The following is a 13,545-nucleotide window of genomic DNA, read 5'->3' as shown; positions in this document are numbered from 1 at the left end:
AAATAAATTATTCCTATTTAAAGCTAAATACTTACCTGTAAAATAAACCCTAATATAGCTACAATATAAATTATAATTATATTATAGCTATTTTAGGATTTATATTTATTTTACAGGTAACTTTGTATTTATTTTAACCAGGTACAATAGCTATTAAATAGTTAAGAACTATTTAATAGCTAAAATAGTTAAAATAATTACAAAATTACCTGTAAAATAAATCCTAACCTAAGTTACAATTAAACCTAACACTACACTATCAATAAATTAATTAAATAAAATACCTACAATTATCTACAATTAAACCTAACACTACACTATCAATAAATTAATTAAATAAAACACCTACAAATAAATACAATTAAATAAACTAACTAAAGTACAAAAAATAAAAAAGAACTAAGTTACAAAAAATAAAAAAATATTTACAAACATTAAAAAAATATTACAACAATTTTAAACTAATTACACCTACTCTAAGCCCCCTAATAAAATAACAAAGACCCCCAAAATAAAAAAATGCCCTACCCTATTCTAAATTAAAAAAGTTCAAAGCTCTTTTACCTTACCAGCCCTGAACAGGGCCCTTTGTGGGGCATGCCCCAAAGAATTCAGCTCTTTTGCCTGTAAAAAAACCACATACAATACCCCCCCCCCAACATTACAACCCACCACCCACATACCCCTAATCTAACCCAAACCCCTCTTAAATAAACCTAACACTAAGCCCCTGAAGATCTTCCTACCTTATCTTCACCTCGCCGGGTATCACACCGATCCGTCCTGGCTCCAAAATCGTCATCCAAGCCCAAGCGGGGGCTAGACATCCATCATCCGACGGCTGAAGAAGTCCAGAAGACGGTCCAAAGTCTTCATCCTATCCGGGAAAAAGAGTAGATCTGGATCGGCAACCATCTTCTTCCAAGCGGCATCTTCTATCTTCATCCGATGAGGACCGGCTCCATCTTGAAGACCTCCACCGCGGACCCATCTTCTTCTTCCACGGACCCATCTTCTTCTTCCGACGACTTCCCGACGAATGACGGTTCCTTTAAGGGACGTCATCCAAGATGGCGTCCCTCGAATTCCGATTGGCTGATAGGATTCTATCAGCCAATCGGAATTAAGGTAGGAAAATTCTGATTGGCTGATGGAATCAGCCAATCAGAATCAAGTTCAATCCCATTGGCTGATCCAATCAGCCAATCAGATTGAGCTCGCATTCTATTGGCTGTTCCGATCAGCCAATAGAATGCGAGCTCAATCTGATTGGTTGATTGGATCAGCCAATCGGATTGAACTTGATTCTGATTGGCTGATTCCATCAGCCAATCAGAATTTTCCTACCTTAATTCCGATTGGCTGATAGAATCCTATCAGCCAATCGGAATTCGAGGGACGCCATCTTGGATGACGTCCCTTAAAGGAACCATCATTCGTCGGGAAGTCGTCGGAAGAAGAAGATGGGTCCGCGGTGGAGGTCTTCAAGATGGAGCCGGTCCTCATCGGATGAAGATAGAAGATGCCGCTTGGATCAAGATGGTTGCCGGTCTGGATTGCCTCTTCTTCCCGGATAGGATGAAGACTTTGGAGCCTCTTCTGGACCTCTTCAGCCGCAGGATTATGGATCGCCAGCCCCCGCTTGGGTTGGATGAAGATTTTGGAGCCAGGACTGATCGGTGATACCCGGCGAGGTGAAGATAAGGTAGGAAGATCTTCAGGGGCTTAGTGTTAGGTTTATTTAAGGGGGGTTTGGGTTAGATTAGGGGTATGTGGGTGGTGGGTTGTAATGTTGGGGGGGGTATTGTATGTGTTTTTTTTACAGGCAAAAGAGCTGAATTCTTTGGGGCATGCCCCACAAAAGGTCCTTTTAAGGGCTGGTAAGGTAAAAGAGCTTTGAACTTTTTTAATTTAGAATAGGATAGGGCATTTTTTTTATTTTGGGGGTCTTTGTCATTTTATTAGGGGGCTTAGAGTAGGTGTAATTAGTTTAAAATTGTTGTAATATTTTTCTAATGTTTGTAAATATTTTATTATTTTTTGTAACTTAGTTCTTTTTTATTTTTTGTACTTTAGTTAGTTTATTTAATTGTAGTTATTTGTAGGTATTGTATTTAATTAATGTATTGATAGTGTAGTGTTAGGTTTAATTGTAGGTAATTGGAGGGATTTTATTTAATTTATTTATTGATAGTGTAGTGTTAGGTTTAATTGTAACTTAGGTTAGGATTTATTTTACAGGTAATTTTGTAATTATTTTAACTATTTTAGCTATTACATAGTTCTTAACTATTTAATAGCTATTGTACCTGGTTAAAATAAATACAAAGTTACCTGTAAAATAAAACATAATTTATGTAAGAACTTACCTGATAAATTCATTTCTTTCATATTAGCAAGAGTCCATGAGCTAGTGACGTATGGGATATACATTCCTACCAGGAGGGGCAAAGTTTCCCAAACCTCAAAATGCCTATAAATACACCCCTCACCACACCCACAAATCAGTTTAACGTATAGCCAAGAAGTGGGGTGATAAGAAAAAAGTGCGAAAGCATAAAAAAATAAGGAATTGGAATAATTGTGCTTTATACAAAAAAAATCATAACCACCACAAAAGGGTGGGCCTCATGGACTCTTGCTAATATGAAAGAAATGAATTTATCAGGTAAGTTCTTACATAAATTATGTTTTCTTTCATGTAATTTGCAAGAGTCCATGAGCTAGTAACGTATGGGATAATGACTACCCAAGATGTGGATCTTCCACGCAAGAGTCACTAGAGAGGGAGGGATAAAATAAAGACAGCCAATTCCGCTGAAAAAAATCCACACCCAAAATAAAGTTTAAATCTTATAATGAAGAAAACTGAAATTATAAGCAGAAGAATCAAACTGAAACAGCTGCCTGAAGTACTTTTCTACCAAAAACTGCTTCAGAAGAAGAAAACACATCAAAATGGTAGAATTTAGTAAAAGTATGCAAAGAAGACCAAGTGGCTGCTTTGCAAATCTGATCAACTGAAGATTCATTCCTATACGCCCAGGAAGTAGAAACTGACCTAGTAGAATGAGCTGTAATCCTTTGAGGCGGAGTTTTACCCGACTCGACATAGGCATGATGAAACAAAGATTTTAACCAAGATGCCAAAGAAATGGCAGAAGCCTTCTGACCTTTCCTAGAACCGGAAAAGATAACAAATAGACTAGAAGTCTTTCGGAAATCCTTAGTAGCTTCAACATAATATTTCAAAGCTCTAACTACATCCAAAGAATGCAACGAGTTTTCCTTAGAATTCTTAGGATTAGGACACAATGAAGGAACCACAATTTCTCTACTAATGTTGTTAGAATTCACAACCTTAGGTAAAAATTTAAAAGAAGTTCGCAACACTGCCTTATCCTGATGAAAAATCAGAAAAGGAGACTCACAAGAAAGAGCAGATAATTCAGAAACTCTTCTAGCAGAAGAGATGGCCAAAAGAAACAAAACTTTCCAAGAAAGTAATTTAATGTCCAGCGAATGCATAGGTTCAAACGGAGGAGTTTGAAGAGCCCCCAGAACCAAATTCAAACTCCAAGGAGGAGAGATTGACTTAATAACAGGTTTTATACGAGCCAAAGCTTGTACAAAACAATGAATATCAGGAAAACTAGCAATCTTTCTGTGAAAAAGAACAGAAAGAGCAGAGATTTGACCTTTCAAGGAACTTGCAGACAAACCTTATCCAAACCATCCTGAAGAAACTGTAAAATTCTAGGAATTCTAAAAGAATGCCAAGAAAAATGATAAGAAAAACACCAAGAAATGAAAATCTTCCAGACTCGATAATATATCTTCCTAGATACAGTTTTACGAGCCTGTAACATAGTATTAATCACAGAGTCAGAGAAACCTCTATGATTGAGAATCAAGCGTTCAATCTCCATACCTTCAAATTTAAGGATTTGAGATCCTGATGGAAAAAAGGACCTTGCGATAGAAGGTTTGGTCTTAACGGAAGAGTCCACGGTTGGCAAGTGCAATAACCAAGGTGAGGGGAGCTAAAGGTATAATTGGTGGTGATTGTATGTTACTGTGTAACCTAAATAAAAGTTTATGCTTAAGCGTTATGGTTGAAAAAATAATATATTTATTTTAAAACACTTTAAAACATGTGCATAATAAAAGTATAGAGCTCTAATACTTTAAGACATATAAAACAATATACAATATACAATTTGTAATAACAATAATTGAAGATTGAAAATAGTTGCTAAAGTATTGTACACTTATTTGCTTGCTTAGATATTGTACACTTTTTGCTTGCTTCTGTGGTCTATACGGTCTCTTTTGAGGCTTTAAAAGTTTAGTATTAATGTTCTTCTAGTACTCACGATTTTGTCTTGGGTGTAAAAGGCTTTTTAGCTTTATGGGGTTATAAAAAAAAAAAAAAAAAAACGTTGTGGAGGCAATATACGTTTGGAGTAAATACAGCCTTGAAGTTGACAATCTTGCTTTTTGTAGCTTTGGAGATTATTATGAACAAGCTGTTGATTTGTTTCTATTTCCTTTGTTAGGCTGATACAATGTATATCTCCAATTTGTTGTGCTAGATAAATCTTAGCCGTTTTAACGCTGTTAAGGTGTTTTAATTTAATTTAAATTGAATCATCCGTTGGTCTCTGAGACTGTATACCCTATTTTGTGCTAGTATGCTATTCAGGGTTTGCAGGAGTCTCTAAGAGGCTTGTAGCGTTTGAAAATTCCTCAATCTTTAGCAGGAGTTTGTTTGCGAATTACCGTTGGTCTCTGAGACTGTTTACCCTTAAGATTTTGCTTGAGGTTGTTCAGGGTTTGCAGGAGTCTCTAAGAGGCAGTTCTGTCTGTTGTCCGGTGGTTTTCTTCTTTTGCGCTTATTATTTCAAGCGTTAGATAGAGCTGAATCCGTTGAAGGGAAGATAGTTCTTGTCCCACAGTGTGGGCATAGACTGTCAAAGAGGGTGCACACTCAGGTGGGCAGATCTACGCGTTTCGGCGGGTGCCTTTATCAAGATGCCTCTGAGAGTGTTCGCAGTCCTTTTTAAAAAGGGGTAGGTAGCTCCTGATTGGTTAATTACAAATTCTTAGTTGACCAATCTTTATGCAGATATTTGAGCAAAGTGTTCGGTTCCAATTTTAAGCTGTAGTACAGATTTGTGGGATGATATAATAATAACGTCTGCTAGAATGAAACTTTTAACATATAAAGCTATTCATAATTTCCTAAACATAGTTGATCTGAATAAGTGTTTAGTTTGTGTGTGCGCCCTCTAAATGATAGAAATATACAGTATAATTTTGTGAATAGGTGAAGATAAACTCAAAATAATAGTGAGTTGGAAAGAAGGGGGTGTTTTTGTTTTGGGACATATGTGATAACTTAGATTTTTTGTGTCCGCATGAAAATGCTTTAATTATTTTGCTGTTTTGTTGCTGAATGTTGTGTAAAAATTGCGACAAATTTGGTATATTCCTCTGTGTGTATATGTGGATATAGAAATGTTTAAATCCATTAGTTTTAGATCAGAAAGTTTAAATCAAACTCCATATTTAATCCATGTGGATATAAAGTTTTAAAGGAGTAAATATATTCCGCTTCTTTTCTAAGTAGGAGGTTTTCTAGATTTCCCCCTCTGGGATTAAGGAAAACTTTTTTGACTCCCCAATATTTCAGGTGGTGAATATTGCCATTATGATATTCAGTAAAATGTTTATATAGGTTGGTGCTAGTTGATTTATGTTCGATATGGTGAAGGTGTTCTCTTATGCGGTCTCTGAGCATGCGGCTAGTTTGGCCAAAGTATTGGTAACCACATAAACATTGTAAACAATAAATTACATTTTTATCTGAACATCGTATGATTTCCTTGATGTTGATATATTGGTTGTTATTATTAGATTTCAGGGTTTTAATTTTGCTGCTATGTTTGCATGATTTACATGATATACATGGAAAGAAGCCTTCAACTTTTTCTTTGTTAAGATCGAATGTATTGGGGTTGTGTATTTCCTTATTTTTGAATTCACTTGGTGATAGTATGTTTTTTAGATTTTTTGCTTTTTTAAAAATGATGTCGGGATTATTTTTCAATCTATGTCCCAAAATTTGGTCATGTTTTATATAATGCCAGTGTTTGTTTAAAATCTTTTTGATTTCATGATGTTGTGAGTTGTATTGCGTTATAAAAGGAATAAATAAGGGATCGTTTTTGTTTTGGTTAGGTGCTGATTTTTGTTTTGGTGCGAGTATCAAGTTCCTATCCATTTCTTTTACCTCTAATTGTGTTTTCTCCAAAGTGTGGATGTTATATCTTTTTTCAATGAATCTTTGTTTTAGAGTTTCTGATTGGGTGGAGTATTGATTAATATCTGAACAATTTTTCCTGATTCTGGTGAATTGATTTTTGGGGATATTTGTTTTCCATTTATTTAGGTGGCAGCTTTTATTGTGTATGTAGTTATTGGCGTCTGTTTTTTTAAAAAAGGTTTTGGTTGTAATCAACATATTTTTAATTTCTATTTCTAAGTCCAAATAGTGAATTGAGTTTGTGCTAAATTCATGAGTGAAATTGAGGCCTAGTGTGTTGTTATTTAAGTCTTCTAGAAATAATTCTAGAAGTTCAGGTTCGCCTTTCCAAATTATAAATAGGTCATCTATAAAGCGGTAATATAGCACAAGGTTCGCCCCCCATGGGCTAGAATTTATGTAATTATGTTCAAAATAACCCATGAATAGATTAGCATAACTGGGGGCGAACCTTGTGCCCATAGCAGTCCCCTTGTGTTGTAGAAAAATCTCTTCATTAAATAAAAAAGAGTTGTTATATAATATAAAATGGATACAATCAATTAGGAATTTATTTTGTTCTTTATTTAAATTTGGATCCTTATCTAAGAAGAATTTTATAGCTTTAAGCCCTTTTTGGTGATCTATGTTTGTGTATAGGGAATTTACATCACATGTTACTAAAAGGAAGTTTTCTTCCCAAGATATATCTTTTAGGATGTTGAGTAGTTGAGTCGAGTCTTTTAGATAGGAGGGTAACTGGGAAACGTATGACTGTAAGAAGAAATCGACATATTGCGAAAGATTTGATGTGAGGGATCCTATGCCTGAAATGATAGGTCGTCCAGGGGGTTTAGTTAAGTTTTTATGGATTTTGGGAAGTATGTAAAAAGTAGGTGAAATGGGGTTTACAGTGTTTAGAAAATCAAATTCATTTTTTGTAAGTACTCCTGAGTTAAATGCTTTTATGAGAAGATCTTGTAGTTTTTTTGTTTGGTTTTTTAAGGGATTAGATCTTAATTTTTTATATGTTGTCTGGTCATTTAGAAGTCTGTACGATTCCTCTAAATAAAAAGATGTGTCCATAAGGACTATTCCTCCGCCCTTGTCTGCTTGCTTGATGGTGATTTCGTTATTATTTTTTAGATCTTTTATTATTTTTAGTTCCTTTTGAGTCATATTCCACTCTATGAATTTGTTTTGATCTAGTTTGTCTATATCTTGTTTGACCATTTTCTCAAAGAGTTTAATGTCTTCGCTTTTTTTCATTTGTGGGATAGAACGTTGAGGGGGCTTTTAGATTAGTGTGTTTAAATTTTTGTTCATTTTCTTTGAGGGTTTTGTTCTCAAGAGGGTTCTTTATGAAATATCTTTTTAAGGTGAGTTTACGTATGTATTGGTTTATGTTTATGAGGGTTTCGAATTTATTTAATTTGCATGATGGGGCAAATGATAGGCCTTTACTTAGAACTGTTTTTTGAAGAGGATTCAATTGGTATTTACTTATGTTGAATATTCCTGTATGTTTTATTTCTGTCTTTTCGGGATTTTGTCTAGATTTTCTTCCGTTTCTCCTACCTCTAATCCTCGTTTGTTTCTTACGATTCTTTTTGGGAGGATGCGGTGTGTGTTGGTTTTTGATGTTCCTTCCCCCAAAGGGGCCTGTTCTAAAAAAACTTTCTGTTGTTCTGCATTATGAGGTGCGGGAGACCTTATGTCTTGTTCTAATGGTTGATATATATTTCTTGTTTGGATTCTCCAATCTGAGTTGGAGTCAAAGTGATTTCTTTTGTAGTTAGTGTAATAAGAGTTTTTATTCTTATTCTTGTATGTGTAGTGATCAGATTGGTCATAATTGTGTCTATAAGGATATTGGTTATCTGGTTTGTAATTCCATTCTCTGTTATCCCATCTATGTTCATAATTATTTCTTTGATTATAGTTATTTCTGTTGTGGTTTGGATTGTGTTGGTATTCTCTATATGAGTAATTTCTCCTAGGGGTATAACCCCAATCTGTGTTTGAATCGTTGTTCGGCAGATCATAATTGTTATGTGAATATTGGTTTGAAAAACAATTTTTGGGTGTTCTTGTGTCATATCTATTTTTCTTCTGTTTGTGTTTTTTGTGTGGTATTGGTCATCGGGGTTGTTAGTGTATTGTCTTCTATGATAGTTATGTTGTTTAATAGATTTAATAGATCCTTCTATATTTCGTGTGTCTGATGGAATTTGATTCCTAAATGTCGTGTGATTCGATTGTGGGGGTTTATTTGTATGGTTAGATTTCCCAAATAAATATGATTTGTCTAAAGTTTTTGGAATTGGAGAGGCGACTATTTCAACTGTATTCTCGTATGTGGAATCTATTTCTATTGGAATATCAGTATCTAGAGTTTCAGAGTAGTCTTCCAGATCTCTGTTATATTTAGATGATTGTGTTGCTAGAATATTTTCTTTAAAACTTGAAATGGTGTTAAAAATTTCTTTTTGATTATTTAGGAACTCAGTATTGTTTTCATAAATTTTTAAAATGTTTTTTTGTTGATCTATTTCCTTTTTAGTCTCACTTAATGTGATGTTTCTAGACTTGATAATTATTTTCATTAATGTTATAGAAGCGTTTTCAAGGGTATCAAACCATTCATTAGATAGTTCATCGTTTAGGTTGAATGTACAGTTTTTCTTTAATCTAAGTCCTCTTGGGACCATGTTATTCTCAATATATTTTTCTGTGTATTTGATTTCTATGGTATTTTTTAGTTCTTTAATCAGAAGTTTTTCCAAGTTATCACATAATTCTGTCAGATTTTTGGGAGTATTTGTGTGAGGATTGACATCTTGGTTTTGATGTTCTATAGAAATACCTTGTAATATTTCCTCTCTTTGTGCAAATATATCCATATTGGTAGTAATGTGGAAAGATAAGGATTTAAAGTAAAATGTAAATATAAAAATGTGGACAAAATATTAGTATGATAGTGTGTCAGGGCCCGAATATCTTTTTGAAGTTAAACTTTGTCTTTAAGTTAAAGATTTTATAGATAATACTCTTAGTGAAAAAGCGGTGTGTCTCAAACTCAAATAGAAGGAAGTAAGTGATAAGTGAAAAACAAGTTTAGAGTGAGTGCACCTGGTGAGTGTTAATGTTGGGAAAAAATTGGTTAATATAACCACGCTCTAAACCCTACAAGTGTGACAGTTGTTCCTTCAAACAACTGTCGAAAAATGAAGCGCAATAACCAAGGTGAGGGGAGCTAAAGGTATAATTGGTGGTGATTGTATGTTACTGTGTAACCTAAATAAAAGTTTATGCTTAAGCGTTATGGTTGAAAAAATAATATATTTATTTTAAAACACTTTAAAACATGTGCATAATAAAAGTATAGAGCTCTAATACTTTAAGACATATAAAACAATATACAATATACAATTTGTAATAACAATAATTGAAGATTGAAAATAGTTGCTAAAGTATTGTACACTTATTTGCTTGCTTAGATATTGTACACTTTTTGCTTGCTTCTGTGGTCTATACGGTCTCTTTTGAGGCTTTAAAAGTTTAGTATTAATGTTCTTCTAGTACTCACAATTTTGTCTTGGGTGTAAAAGGCTTTTTAGCTTTATGGGCAAGTGGCCATCCGGACAAGATCCGCATACCAAAACCTGTGAGGCCATGCTGGAGCCACCAGCAGAATAAACGAACGTTCCTTTAGAATCTTGGAAAAAGAACTATAGGCGGAAAGATATAAGCAGGATGATACTTCCAAGGAAGTGACAATGCATCCACTGCTTCCGCCTGAGGATCCCTGGATCTGGACAGATACCTGTGAAGCTTCTTGTTTAGATGAGAAGCCATCAGATCTATTTCTGGAAGTCCCCATATTTGAACAATCTGAAGAAATACCTCTGGGTGAAGAAACCATTTGCCCGGATGTAGTGTTTGGCGACTGAGATAATCCGCTTCCCAATTGTCTATACCTGGGATATGAACCGCAGAAATTAGACAGGAGCTGGATTCCGCCCATACAAGTATTCGAGAGACTTCTTTCATAGCCAGAGGACTGTGAGTTCCTCCTTGATGATTGACATATGCCACGGTTGTGACATCGTCCGTCTAGAAACAAATGAACGACTCTCTCTTTAGAAGAGGCCACGACTGAAGAGCTCTGAAAATTGCACAAAAATGTTCCAAAAATGTTGATTGGTAATCTCACCTCCTGAGGATTCCCAAACCCTTGTGCTGTCAGAAACCCCCATACAGCTCCCCAACCTGTCAGATTTGCATCTGTTCAGATCACAGTCTAGGTTGGAAGAACAAAAAGAAGCCCCCTGAACTAAACGATGGTGATCTGTCCACCACGTCAGAGAGTGTCGAACAATCGGTTTTAAAGATATTAATTGAGATATCTTTGTATAATCCCTGCACCACTGGTTCAGCATACAGAGCTGAAGAGGTCGCATGTGAAAACAAGCAAGGGAATCGCGTCCAATGCAGCAGTCATAAGACCTAGAATTTCCATGCATAAGGCTACCGAAGGGAATGATTGAGACTGAAGGTTTCGATAAGCTGAAACCAATTTCAGACGCCTCTTGTCCGTCAGAGACAGAATCAAGAACACTGAATCTATCAGGAAACCTAAAAAGGTTACCCTTGTCTGAGGAATCAAACAAACTTTTTGGTAAATTGATCCTCCAACCATGTTCTTGAAGAAACAACACTTATAAAAGACTGGAAAGGTTCTTTCTAGAGAAAATGAGCAAAGGGAATTGAATCCAATGCTGTGGCCATAAGACCTAAAACTTCTATGCATATATAGCAACTGAAGGAAATAATAGAGACTAAAGGTACCGATAGACGGAACCCAATAACATTATCCCTTGTCTGATAGAGACAAGGACAGTGACACAAACTATCTGGAAACCTAAAAAAAGGTGACCCTTGTGTGAGGAATCAAGAGCTTTAGAAAAGAAGATCCTCTAACTATGTCCTGAAGAGTAAGTGAATCATATGAGATTCCGCATCCTCAGAAAATAATCTGAATGAAAACAGAAAAATGAAAATATACATTTATTGTATCTAATGAAAACAAATAATGCTATCAAAGACCATAAAAAGGCAAAATAGTTTGAATAAAACTCCAAAACCCGGTTCCTCAAAAGGAACTGGAAGAAATACCACAGAAGATTCCAGGTCTGAGCAGCGCTTGAACCCCATGGGTGCCCAGCCATGCTTCAACAGTACCCAAAATATATAGGACAGAAACACAGTTAAAGAAAGTGTTAGCCTTGCTGGAATAAAATCAAAGAAATTTGGACAAAATAAATTTCAAAGAAGCCTTAACCTACCCCTTACCAGCCAAGCTGGAATACGGCACGTACATCGCAAAATTAGGGAGCTGATTTCGAACTCCAATTATAGACATGTTACTTGGGAAAGAACTCAGGAATTCGTTCCTTAATAAGAACAACCAAACTAGTATAAGCTTAAAGTTTTAGTCTTAGAACTCAACCATGAAGCCCAGAGTAACAGTTAAGAATTGAATCCAATTATAAAACAAATAATTGATTATCTTAGAACAAAGGAAATATGGATTATTATTTTTTTTAAAAATCACAAAATTCTTCTAGCTAAAAAAGCTAAAGACATAGATTAAACCTCATTTGCGAAAATATTCAATAAAATGAAGACACAAATGAAATTATTAGCATGATAGTCCAGTTTAAAGGACCAGCCAATACAGTGGACTTGCATAATCAATAAATGCAAAACAACAAGACAAATGCAACAGCACCTAGTCTAGTAAATGTTTTCCCTTTAACAATGCTAAAATAAATCATAATCTGATACTTGATCTTAAAGTAAACAGAGAAAATGAAGCAATTGCAATATTCAAATAAATCACAGGACCAAGAAAAGTACCTGAAACTAAATATTTTTCCATAAATAAGATACAACTATCTAAAGGAAAATAAATACTATTTTGCTTATAGAAACAATAGCATAATTAGTAGAATTAGAGATAGCCCCAATAAATTGGAGAACCCTCCAAATTGAGTTTAACTGCTGGCAAAGAATATAGTTTAAAACCTTTGAAGAAGGAATAAAAGAAAATTCTCAGCCTATTCCATTCCCTAGTATAGGGAATTGGAAAGAAAACCTCTAAAGAAATAAATAGGCAGAAATAATGTCAGCTAGTCTTAAAGAACTAGTTACCTTAATATCCAAAATAATCAACACCTTTTCAACAAAGAACAAATGTACTTTAATAATTGAAAAATAATAAAAAAGTAGATTTGTTAGTGTCAATATCTGATGAAGAAAATTTCTGAAAGAGAAAAAAAACATCATCAGAGAAGGATAAATCAGTATGTTGTTTGGTCATTTGAAACTTCAATAATTAAAAAAGAAGTGAAAAAGACCTAAAATTTTTTATTAGAAGGCACGAAGTCAGACAAAGCCTTTAACATAAAATCAGAAAAATATTTCTTATAAGTCTTCTAAATATTTCTTGTAAGAAAAGAAAATATATAAAGCATAAATACTAATGGATTCCGCATGTAAAAGTATAACATAATAACTTATTACAAAACCATAGCTAAAGATAAACATTTATAACATTTAAAATAATGAACTTAGCTTTGGTAGAACTGAAACTCAGTTAAGCGTTTTCCAAAAGTGGCTTCTGATTCCATTTGAGACATCTTGCAATATGTAATAGAAAAAAACAACATATAAGCAAAATTGATCAAATTCCTTAAATGACAGTTTCAGGAATGGGAAAAAAATGCCAATGAACAAGCTTCTAGCAACCAGAAGCAATAAATAATGAGACTTAAATATTGTGGAGACAACAATGACGCTCGAATTTTTTAGCGCCAAAAAAGCCGCCCACATTATTTGGCGCCTAAATGCTTTTGGCCACATCCGGTAACGCCGACATTTTTTGGCGCAAAAAAACGTAAAAAAAATGACGCAACTTCCGGCGACACGTATGACGCCGGAAATGACAAGAAAATTTTTGCGCCAAGAAAGTCCGCGCCAAGAATGACGCAATAAAATGAAGCATTTTCAGCCCCCGCGAGCCTAACAGCCCACAGGAAAAAAAGCCAAATTTTAAGGTAAGAAAAAATTGAATTATTCATATGCATTATCCCAAATATGAAACTGACTGTCTGAAAATAAGGAACGTTGAACATCCTGAATCAAGGCAAATAAATGTTTAAACACATATATTT

Source organism: Bombina bombina, chromosome 1 (assembly GCF_027579735.1).
Source record: "Bombina bombina isolate aBomBom1 chromosome 1, aBomBom1.pri, whole genome shotgun sequence".
Taxonomy (NCBI): Eukaryota; Metazoa; Chordata; class Amphibia; order Anura; family Bombinatoridae; genus Bombina; species Bombina bombina.
This window is presented reverse-complemented; position numbering follows the sequence as displayed.